Source organism: Miscanthus floridulus, chromosome 8 (assembly GCF_019320115.1).
Source record: "Miscanthus floridulus cultivar M001 chromosome 8, ASM1932011v1, whole genome shotgun sequence".
In the NCBI taxonomy this organism is placed as follows: domain Eukaryota; kingdom Viridiplantae; phylum Streptophyta; class Magnoliopsida; order Poales; family Poaceae; genus Miscanthus; species Miscanthus floridulus.
The window spans coordinates 103,985,830-103,998,898 of record NC_089587.1 but is presented as its reverse complement, the minus strand read 5'-3'; positions in this window follow the sequence as shown (position 1 = coordinate 103,998,898).

Genomic DNA, 13,069 nt, shown 5'->3' with positions numbered 1-13,069 from the left:
TTTCCCCCCCTCATAAATAGGAAATTGTAGTGGTGCTCCTACACAACTTTTTCTTTGTTCAAGAGGAAGAGGAGCTTAACTAATTTGCATATATAGACAATCGTAGGATCATTAATTCGGATTGTACATGAACTTTGCATGTGAACCTGAATTTAAAGCCCTAATCTATCTTGCTTTTTTCATGGCATGACAATCGTCATTCACGTGGCAATACAACACAGGCCTTCTTTAGTTGTTGCAACATGTTTATCTACCTCATGAGGACCAAACTAAACATATTGCCGCGGTATGGTGGAGAGCTTTCTAATCTTTGGAACGGCATGACCCAAGAATTTTCTAGAGGAAACCCCTTCATTTATCGAGTTATTCGCGAAGATCAAGGATGCAGTGAGATGCCAATGTATGAGAGAGAGAAAAAATGTATTAATGAGAAATTGTAAAAAAAATCATAACATGCATCTAACCATCGATTTTGTGGAGTTGATAGTAATAGCCATGGGACCTAATTTGCTTCTAATAATATCCACATATGCCATTATGAGAAATAACATGAAGTAACCTCTAAATATACATATAAAGTATCCACCTCTGTTATTATAAATGATAACCTAAAGTAACAACCCCTAAATTTGTATCTAACTTACTCACATCAGCCATTATGGGAAATAGAGAACTGTATGTATTCACGCTTCTAAATACCCTTTTATGTTATTTTTTATACATAATAAACTAACTCAAAGCAAACAAACATGATGTGTGCCACTAGGGATGAAAACGGTAAAAAACGATACTATAATATGGAAACAAAAGTGTTCGGTATAGGAGTTTTCAGTTTTTATCTAAATAACTAATGAAAAAGCAGTAAAAAAATTGTGCTAGATTCACAAAATGACAACTTTCGTGTTTTTGAAAAAAAAAAGTTAAAACTGGTAGCATAATTTAGAAAATAGTATCGACCGGTATGGGACTTTCCATACTGTATAAACCACGAGCAATGATCATTACCAATTTCCATGGTTTAGCAATCATGAAAGATGTTTCCTTCATCAGTCACATGCCTATAGTAATGTCAATCCATTTTAGATTGCATTGTATTAACACTCCATGACACAAGAGCTATGTGGCCACTTGATTTTTTTCAAATGTAACTAAAAATTGTAAAATATATCTACATTGATAGTTTAATATCATGTATTGATTTTTTTTAAAACGGAGTTATATGGGAAAAAAAATTCATTTATAGGGTACATTCAACATCTGGAGCACTCCCATTCAAGTGATGATAAGGACTAGTACGTGATCTCTTGCGCGTATATATCCATATATGGATATGGACATGCATATCCAAAGTACGCAGATTCCGTGCATGAGCCAGCTACCATGTTACAAACGGACAGTTCTAGTTTCTTTGCACAGGACAGTGAGCTCAGTTGTATAGGACACCAGAGCTACATAATTAAGTGAGACTTTTTGGGATCCAGCATGGCATTATTTAGAGATTCGAGAGACCTGTTTTTTTTTTTAGGAAAAAGTGTGTATGATACCAGGAGCTTTAATTTCTTGATAGAGATATTTGCTCAATCACGGTTTTGTGAGTGTGGCGTGCGTCCATGGTGGCCGATCTATGTACTTGTGCATCGTCGTCCTTGTAATAATATAAACAAAAACGAACAAGGCTCATATATATACTACCTCAGGTCCATAAAAAAGTGACATTTTAATTTTATCCCAAATCAAACTATGTTCTTTTTAGATAAAATAGGAATATAAAAATGTTTCGGACACCAACATCTATGAATGAATGAGTATAGTCACTCACACAAATAGATTTAAACCAAACACATCACCAAAAGATGACGTTACAAACGGCTTACAACATAAACTAAAGTCAAACTACGTTAAGTTTGACAAATTTTATAGAAAAAGAGTATCAACATTTATGACATCTACTAGGTATAATTTAAATATATATTAAATGATGAGTCAAATAATACTTGTTTGATTAAATACCATTATTCTTAAATAAATTTGGTCAAACTAGAGATACTTTGACGAAGCTAAAATGTCATTGTGCACGGCAGGGATAGCATCTTATTAGTTTTTAATGTATACTCCCTCCGTCCTAACAAGAATGTTTTCTAGGACTCATGTGTTCTCCTAAAAAGAATGCAATTATAGCTTTTATGAGTGGGTGCATTATCGTAGAAAAATATTCCCTATATATAGGTGTATGATACAATAACTATAGAATTTATACATGCAATCATTTGTTTTTGCTCTATCAACATACGTGGAGAATAAAAAGAGTAGAGGTACATGTGTCTTCTTTGTTGTGGGCTAATTTTTCCTCGATATATGAGAATTTTATTCTTTTTATTTAGGAGGAAGGGGATATATGTAAGGCAAAGCATGCATGACAAGCAAGCATGATTTTTATTTTCCAAAAATACAACCCCTTTGTTTAATTCCAAAGATAATATATTTACTCGGGGACATGTTTTTCATATAGCATCACATTATTAGTTAACCTACTACTCATTTATTTATCATCATACACATCTTAGGCATATATATACTTCTCCATATCCCAAAATAAATCGAATTTTAGACTTGTTCTAAGTTAAATTAATTTAAGTTTGACTAAATTTATAGAAATTAGAACTAATATTTATGACATTAAAGTAATACCATAAGATACTCATGAAATATATTTCATAATATACTTATTTAGTGTCATACAGGATGTTGCTATTTCTTATAAAGTTGGTCAAACTTAAGATAATTTGACTTTGGGTGATTCTAAGAATTAACTTATTTTAGGATAGAGGTAGTGCGTAAATACATTGTATGACTTTTTGCAAAGGACACTTCTCGTATATATATCAGTTTTAAGTACAAATTATATAGTCCCTGGGATCAAATAAGTGACATTTTATTCAGAACTGACGTAGTATATCTTTGGACTGTATTGGTGTTTGCCTTTAGAGCGTCATTGATTTGACACTAGAGGGTGCATATATGTTTTCCACTTTAAATAATTATGCGTGTACAAACACACGAGTGGTTGTCTCTGTGGTCGCTCGATCCAATTTAGGACGGCAACGTCCCAGGCCAAAACAGCAGTGGTCATGTATGATGTAACGTTTTGCAATATACTACTGCATCACATACAACACGAGATAGGCTCGCGAATGCCGATCAACAGATGCAAAAACTGGAAGAAACATATATGAAAGATGATCGATGATGCGATGAGAGCCAGGTGGTCCGGAGAGGAAAAACGTCGTGACCGTCATGCAGTGGCAAGATTCCTCTGCAGATGGGTGTCCAGTAGAAACATGCAGTGGCAAGATTCCTCTGCAGATGGGTGTCCAGTAGAAAAGACACAGGATATATTTTTTGAAACATTATTTGTAGTAATACATATGGAAATCAAACTAATATTTTGTTAAGTTTAATTTTAAATTTAAATCAATTTTAAGAGAACAATTTTTTAAAAAATAAGTATTACAGGATTAGATAGATTTATCTCCAAATTATATCCAGACGTAGTTTGATGACTTTTGATTGCATTTTTTTGAACTTTGTTGGTCTCAATGCCTTTTGTATCTTTTCGTAGAGACATATATTTGTTAAAACAGGAGAAGAGTTCCAAATTACGGTAATACTGTGGGTAAGACGTCTGATCGTCCGGACGTCCACGTGGACCTTGTCCGCCAGAACGGTCCAACACTATCAATTGCACGATCGCTCGTGTTGCTAAAAAATATAAAAAAATCTCTGCTCACTTTCCACTCGAGTTGTCGCCATTACCGCACCCATTCTTGAATCGCCGCCACGCCCGCACTCCGCCTCGCTGCTGCCGCCTTTCCCTGCCACTCGCTCCCTCCCACGACACGCGTGCCCGCCTGCGACGCTTGGCTCCCCATTCCCGGGTCGTGCTCTATCTTGCACCACGCCGCGCGCCTCATCTCCTCCCGCACCCACCCACACACTACCACGTCCATCCCCCCACCCCGTCGTAGTCCGGCTGGCCGGCTCCGATGGGGTAGTGCTATTGGCGGTGGCGAGGGTGCTACCCACGACATCAGGGGTGGCCTGGGAGACGGCGCTCCTCGTAGGGCCTCTCTGGGCGGTGGCCCTCCCATAACACCCTAAAATTTGATTCTTTTGAAATAGAGCTAAAATGATTTAAGTTTGTATTTTTATGCTCGTGAAAACATGGGGAAATAATAAATTTTCATTAGATTAAAATTTATCTTAAGGTAGAAACGTGTTTGTTGCATTCATGCCGGTCGCACCTTGTGTTTCTATGTGCAAAATGTTTTTTTTAAAATACGTTTAGGAGACGAATATCTATCTCTAGAAATTTTCAAGCTTCTTTCTGGAATTTAATTTCTACCTCCTTCACCTTAATCTTTATGTTCTAAGTTCCCAATAATCTTTTCATGAGCTACAAATACTTTATTTAGGTTCATCATGTGCCAAAGTGTCTATGGGAATTTTTCCCAAATTTTTGGAGGTCTTAGAGTTTTTTTCGTGGCTTAAATATCAATTCTAGACTTTTCTAGAATTATTTTATTCGTGAAATTATCTAATTCCGAAAATAAATAATATATCTCATTTTTCAACCAACTCTCAAAGCCCATGTGCAATAATCCTAATAAATCCTAAAGGCCCATGCATTTATTTACTAATGGGCTTTAATGATTATTTAGGCCCATTAGTAAATGTGGAAGGTGCAACATCAATTAGTATCATATTGCTAATTGATGTAGATGTGGAGAGTTTTTCTCCCTATAAATATATACCAACCCCTTGGGCAAAGCATACCAAAACTACCATAAGGGGGAGCTCCTAGTTTGGAAAATCCCTCGTGTAGTAAATTAGATTTTTCTCCTACTTCTCTCGCCGTCGCCGTCGCCGTCGCGCTGCCCGACACCGTAGACTAGCCGTCGACCGCAAGAAGGCCCTAGGTGAGTTCGTCGTCTTCTTCTCTTGTTCCCTGTGCTCTCGGCTCGTTAAACCGTGGCCTCTAGGACCCAAACCAAGCGCTCCGGGGAGCTTCTCACCACCGGTAATGGAGCTCCGCCGCGTCGGTTTTCTTCTCCGGCCGGTGACGCTCTCTCTGCCCCTCCTTCCTAATCTGGGCCGTCCAGATTCAATCCAACGATCCAAGATTGCCCGTACCCCTTCGCTGAGTTTATTTGCAAAAGAGCCCCTGTAGTTTCGCGTAATATAACCCACAGTCCATGGCGCACTTCTAGAATACATTTTTCTATTCCGAAAGCGTAGTTTCTTTCTAGTAGATTCAGAATACGTTTTCTCTTTCAGAAAGTGTAAAATCACTCTGTTAGATTCAAAATACATTTTCTTCTTTTGAAAACGTAGTTTCTTCGGTTAGATTCAAAATACGCTTTCATCTATTGACAGTTTTGCCACTAATCTTGTTTTAGCCATAAAATCTTCATTTTAACTTCGTTTTGATCTATTCAAGTTGCGTTAGATTCGTAATTGAGTAATCTACATGTTCATCCTACTATTAAATATATTTTTAACTTTTAAAATTTAAGGTTAGATTTAATCTATTATTTTATTAAAGGAAATCTTGTTTAATTCATAACTCCTTCGTTATAGCTTCAATTAGAGTGCTTTTCGCGTCTGTGTGTTCCTAGCGAGACGCAGATTCATTTTACAAACTTTTCATCTTAATTTTATGTTTGGTGTACTGTTCTAATTTAGATCTATTGTTTGCTTCGTGTATGATTGCATGGATGCTTGCGTGGTGTTTTATGATCATGTCCAGTTTATGAGCTTTGTGTTGGTGATATAAAAGAAGTTGGTGATCCAGAAGAAGTCCTTTGTAGGTTACAATTCAATAGAAGAAGGATTTGAGTTTAAGGCAAGTATAGCATGGGATCTTCCTTGTTGTCCTATACACCTTTAATCATTTAATTCATACTATATGTGTCTACCTTGACTGTCCCTAAGGATTTCCTAGTGCTTTGTTACCTTGTGCCTTGTTACCTATGGGGTATTGCTTTGGGTAGTATGATGCTAGTGCTCAATTAAAGACCATGTTCTTGTAACTTAACTAATGGTATATGCAATAAACATTAAAAGATGCTTTTTAGCAACATGGAATTAGGGGGCTAGAGCATTGGGCTATTTTTATGGTGCTCTAGATTTCTTTCCCTAAGGACTTATCTATAAGCGAACATCTGGGACTTATAGTACAGCTGTGAGGGCTACATGGCTCTGTCTTTAGCTCAGTATGAGGACCTTTTCTAGCTTGTTAGTGGTTACCTTTATGGCAAAAGAGGGGCTCCGACAGGTATGATCTCGGTCTGCCAAGAGGGTGCACTTTGGTTTTTTGGTTTTTTGTTAGTCACTCCTTGGACGGGGGTTCATGCTTATTGATGGGGAAACCTTAGCGGCCCTAACTTATTAGACGAACCTTTGAAAGGCTTCATAGTGAACCCGACCGACCTTCCTTGGTAGTGGGTCAAGAGGTTGGCCGCCTCAGGCGAAAGGGTAAATCATGACTCACAATGAAAGTGTACAACCTCTATAGAGTGTAAAACTGGTATATCAGCCGTGCTCATGGTCACGAGCAGCCTTGGACCCTTACGGAATAGATGAAGAACACGGATCATACCGATGATGAAGATGCACACTAATGATTACAGTTTATGCTGTTCATTATTCATGTTTACCTGATCATGTGTTTATGTGGGCTTGTGAATAATCTTGTTGCCACCTAATTGCTAAAAGATGACTCATTAAAAGCTAATCACAGTTAAACCAGTGTTAGCCTTTTGAGCCTCATGAACCCCATGTTATATTTGTTGAGTATGATATATACTTATGCTTGCTTTACTTTTTAAATCTTTGGAAAAAATCCTAGATGGGTACTAAATTGCTAGAGTTTGGAGGAATTGGGCTTGTGATCAACTAGTCAGTTGTCCCTGTGGAATTGGAGTCTTCACCCAAAGATCAGAGATATCTTTCCGCTGTTTGCTATCTAAGGTAATATTCTTTATACTAGGTATGTTATATATTGGACATTGTCTATTGATATTACCCTTATTTGTAGCTATATGTGAGAATTGACTTTCTGGACTCATATATGGTGTGTATCTAGTTTTGTTCTTAAAACCGGGTGCTACACCTCCTCAGGCTACTGTTCGACTGAGACTCGCTGTTGCCACTCCAGCGCCCCACCAGGGCAGAATCCATCCGCCCCTGTCTTCCTCGCTGATCTACCACAATTCACTGCCAGGTAGGCTGTGGCCACGCGATGAACATTGTGTTTCAAGTGTTTCAAATGTTTTAGACATTTGTTTTAAGTGTTTTATCTGGATATTACAAAAAGTAGATCTGGAATGTTACATATGTTGCAATGAAAAAATATGCATGTTGCAAGGCTATGTTTCAAGTGTTTTAGGTATTTTAGACGTATGTTGGAAATGTTTCATCTGAATTTTAAAAGTAAATCTTGGTGTTGCACATGTTGCAATGGCTATACACGCATGCTTCAAGTGTTTCATCTATTTCAAACATATGTTGCAAATATTTCATGTGGATGTTGTAAAAGTAGATCTGGTATTGCATATCTTGCTATGGCTATACACGCATGTTTCACTACTAGAAATATTCACTTCTATGACGAATAGATTTCATCACTGAAGGAGCCAAATTCGTTATAATTTTAGTTTTATGATAAATTTATGACGAAAACTGGTTCGTCATAGAAGTTGCGTCACTCTTGCATATCCATGACGAATCTGACAAAATCATCATAGAAGTGCCTCGATCTGTGATGAAAATAGATCATCATAGAACTAATTTGGCATGCGTGGCAGAGGGCTACCACGCTGGTGGGCGCTTTCATTGGAGATGTTTTCCACGTGTACATGCTATAGCCGGTTGTATTGGAGATGGTTCGGGTATGTGTCACCTCCTTATTGCACAACGTGGACATCTCTGGTCCTTGCATGTTTCAGGTTTTTATTGGACCACATGTCGTTTCTATGTTGTTTCACATGTCAGTTTTCTACTAGCACACGAGTCGTGTTGTCCTTGGATCACGTGTCACTTCTTTATTGGACCACGTGTCGTATTTTTTATTGGTCCACGTGTCCGTTTCTTATTTGACCATGGGTCACTATGTTGTCCGTCCACGTGTCATATTTTTATACGTCCACATGGCTTGATGATTTCCATCCATGCGTTAGATTTTTAATAGCCCACGTGTCGTGCCCTAGCCAATTCACGTGTCGTGCATTGGTTCATCCACATATCACATTTTTATTTAATCACATGGCCTATCCTGATTCTACCGTGTGGAGTATAATCAATTCATCATAAAAGTTATTTGAGATCCTGACTACTGTATAGACTGACTACATAACTATTTAGCCTGACAATCAAATAACAACAATTTATATTTCACACGTCAGCAGTGAACCACTGATAGAGTATCACCACATTAAACCAGCATACGAGTCCACACATCAAACCGGCACATGAGTCCACACATCAAACCACAAATGTTCACTGCATCAAGCCGCAGGAGTTGAAGACTGAGACTTACCAGTAGAGCTGAAGCGTGTGCATAGCTCATGGAGATTGTTGTACTCCTCCTGTTGCCGTTTCTTGTATTCCTCAAGCTCCCTTTCAGTCTTTTTTGTCCTCCTCTTCAGTTCATCCACTTGATAGATGAGGGCAGCGAAACTTTCCTATTTAGTAGCAAACTATTCCTGAAGCATTCTCTCCGCCTATGTCTCTGTTCTGGTGGAGCCTATCTGGATACCAGCATTTTTCAAAAAAAGGTTGTTGCCGCTTCCCTAGGAGGGGGCCTTGCCCTGGTAGACATAGAGGACCTTGCAAACAACATCAACACTAGTAATTGGTTGTTGCCCATCAACAATAGGTTCTGCTTGAAGAGTTTCCATAGCTTCCTACGAAATTCAATCAGTAAAATCTTAGGTTACAGATAGTGTAAGAGGACTTCAATTGAAAACCCAAGAGATTGATTCATAACAAGTAATGCATAGGTCTTCCTCAGCCTACTGTTGATAGAGATTACATAAGCTTCAGTAGATTTTAGTAGATTTCCATAACACTAGGCTCCTGCTATGTTTCCTTCTTTTATGGCAATGGCTTAAGTAGATTTCAAGTAAAGCAAAAAAAGATACTTACAACTGCTGCTCTTGCAGCATCGCTCAGGCCATTTTTTCTACTGGTATGGAAGTCCCTAAAGACTTCCACAGCATTAACATCTTCATCAGGTGGACCATTTTCTTCTTCAAGTCCTTGATGTTGTCCTGTTGCATTCCTCTTGTTCTCCTTTTGTTCACATTGCACATGAGCTTTGGTTTATATTATAGAAAGTCAAGAGGAACAATAAAACACAATCATCACTGACAAATTTTTGCATCTGGACAATAAAGGAGCGAGATCCTGTAGCCTGGTGGTACTTCACTCTTGCATGATTTTGCTTGTTCTCCTTAGATGTTTCCTATAGCTTCATTTGTGTTAGACTGTAGCCCAAGTAGACCATGGCAAGACTAGACAAGAAATCGATGGGTTCACACACCTTGTTCTTAGCACTAGACCAAATCTTGATAAGTTCACACCACTGTGCATTGTTCATGGACGAGACAGGAGAGATCATATGGATCTGATTAGCAGGGACGCCATTGAAGTATGTTCTCTTCAACCTGTAGCGTTCCTGCCATACCACAGACTGCATTACATTATGTCAAGCTTTTTTGTTGGTGAGTGAGCACTGTTAATGTGCAACCTTCCTGACACACAGTAGTGTGAATGAAAAGTAAATCCATTAAAGTTGCTCAAAGCAGAGTTGAATGTCAAGAGGGGATACTCATACATACATTTAGCCTTTTCACAAATCTTATGCAATAGATGGCGTTGGGCTTCTCCCCCTTGTATTCTTTCCAAGGCGTCAAAATTGTACTTCCTTCCTGACTACTACACCTACCTCTGAGGCCAACTTGGAAGCTTGCACTGGATCATGTGGCCTTCTATTCCCCTCAGCAATAGAGATGCGCATCCTCGCTCCTCCTAGTGATTTGCTCATTTTGTCAAGCATAATTCCACGAGTTCGAGGACTCAACTTTCTCACTCTTCTCAGCAATGGTACTACATAGTGTTCACACATTTAGATTGTTAAAAAAGTTACATGGATATCAAATAGCTAGTGCAAATTAATTGATACACATCTGTAAGGTAATACCAAACTAGGCAACTTTCATCATTCTGTGGGTGGGGGAAATGGGAGTTTGCTTAGAGGACTCCTCTTCAGTAGGGCTATCATCATCTGGCCATGAGGAGTCTCTCTCAGGGATAGGTAGGGTGCCATCATGACCAATGTCTCCAGTCAATTGATGAACTTGGAATTGATTCCTAGGTCCGGGTGTCGGTCGTGATGGAGAATTATGTTCACCTACTGCTGCTACATCCACCCTTTTGCCAGCGAAATACCTCTGAGTACAAAATCCATGAGTAGCTTCTTTTAGTGGTGTTGACCTCACTTGCTTGGAGAGCCTTCGCCCAGGACTCATGGCAGCGCTGCCTTTTGTCCTGCTGGCAGAGCCTCCTCTATGGCTTCTTCGATCCAGACACTAAAATTAGAGATACAAATTTAAGCAGCAAGCATGCACAAATTCCATTGATATCCAAACAGTAAAGCATTGCATGGCTACCTAACCCCCCCCCCCGCCCCCTTCCCCTTTGAACTAAATACAAGATAGAACAAGCACCTCATCAACTGATAGGGGCACTAGCTCATCTTCTAAATCTGAATCTGTTTCATCTGTATCATCAAATCCCTCAACTATCTCCCCTGGTTCAGGGATATATTCCAAATATTCACCATGTCTACCCTTTGTGCTTGACGTTTTTGCCTTTGGAGACATAGGTTTTGGGCCCACATGTCATATTCCAAGTTCTTCCATCTTTCTATGATTCCTTGTGATTTGTGCATCCCGTGCTCGTTCATAAGTAGTCAGTGGTTGTTCATCTAGATTACAAAGGCATTTATTAACTAAAGGTTCTATAGAATGTCAACACAATAGAGCAAGAGTATGCAAATAAGCACCTAACTAGTAACTACAGCTTATACGAAAGTCATTAATCCAATAAAGCACATGTTAGCTACACTCAACTATAGGAAATATGTAACCCCATCGCTATCTAAATATCCTTAGTTCAGCCACTATAGTAGAGCACACATCATAAAAGGAATTTGGGTACCTCTTCCTCTGTGTTCCCTAGCTTTGCTTTATCGTCGGCAATGTCATCCTGTCATCATGGTCACAGAGCTGGTGCGGCCGGCATTGATGAAGAGGTACCAGATCTAGATCTGGCTAGGGATCAGATCTGGTCGATCATGATAGGTGCTGAGCTAGGTAGGGGATTCGAATTCGGCTTGTACCGTCATAGAGGCATTCCTTCTGCCATTAGCTAATCGACCTGCTGTCGATGAATCGAAGGGGATTCGACTCTAGCTAGGGTTCGGAAATGTATGAGAGAGGGTGTGGCTAGAGAGTGGAGAGGGAGTCGAGCTGCTATTCCGATGGCGCCTAGGGTCCAGAGCGGGGTGGCAGAGGGGGTGGCTAGACAGTGGAAAGGGAGGCCATGGGACTAGGATTTGGAGGTAGAGGAGAGACGGTGCGGCTGGAGAATGGAGATGGAGGCAGAGACAGCGACTCTTTGCGCTTTTATGTGGCCATCACATTACCACAAATGCCCTTATCTAAAATCGATGGCATGGTAAACCTATTTTCCGCACGTAGGGCAAAAGAGAGACATCTAATTTTCGGTGCGTGTTGGCGGGATTGCTCGGCACGGTGCGAAATCAAATTTTCGGGTGGGCAGACCGCCCTGTCTGCTTAGCAGAGACCAAAATTTTGGGTGGCCTTAGTTGTTGCCTTTTTGGTTTTTTCATAATATAAATAAACATAAAACTAAAAGAGATTGATAGTAATAAATAATGAAAAGATCCATAAATTTGACACCTAAAGATTACCAAAAAAAGAAAAAAAAAACCAACTTGTTGCAGCTTATTGCACTGCAACTAGCGATTTTTTGTGTGTGACTGCATCTGCGGCTGTTTGAACTAAGGCCTATAATTAGGAAGCAAGGGGAAGGCACGCCCAGGGATGGAAAACCCTCCAAAAAACTAAATGGGCTATTCAACTGATATCCCCATGGATTTCCCACCCTGGAAAAAGTAGTCATGGATTCTAAGGTGCTTTGAGTTTCTAGAGAAGAGAAAAATTATAGCATCCTCCTCCTGGCTAGCGCTCTTGCGATTCGCCGACTCGCCAGTACTCCGGATTGTCCTCCTCCTCGCTGAAGTCGCAGTCGATCTTGTACTTTCCATTGCTCGAGTATGTCTCCATTGTTCTTGAGCCTCGAGCCGATCGCCAATGCCGTCTTAGCGAAGGTGAATGTGGACGACAACATCCTGCACACCGCCTCGACCCTTGATCTATTGGACGTATCAGTAGTACAAGTCATGACTAGGCTTGGTCTATGGGACAACCGTAGGTGAAGTCTTATTTGCATGCATGTCTGTGTTAACTTTTGTTGAACTTTGTATTAGGTGGGTTAAACTCTATTGAGCGTTGTGTAGCTTAGGTCCTTTGGTCATTTGGTAACTGGTTATACTAACGGTGTTTGCCCTTTCTGATTGGAGGACGTGGGTGTATAGATGTTGAAATTTTCTAGACCCTAAGATAGTCTGACCCTACAAAATATAGATGATCCAAATCACTATGAAATACAGGGGCTATCCAAGTAGTCCATAGAACCCAACTACCAGGGGCTAACAACTAATTCTAATCTATAAAACCCAACAATTAGTTGAGGATACAAACATGTATGGACTAATAACACAACTAATTGGATGATTCTTAGTTGGCTATTTTTTAGCCATGGTTAACTAGTCATAGTCCATCCAAATAGAGCCTAAGACAGTCCGATACTAAACAAATCTTGATAGGCCGGATCATAGTTTTGATGAAACAACAAAATACAG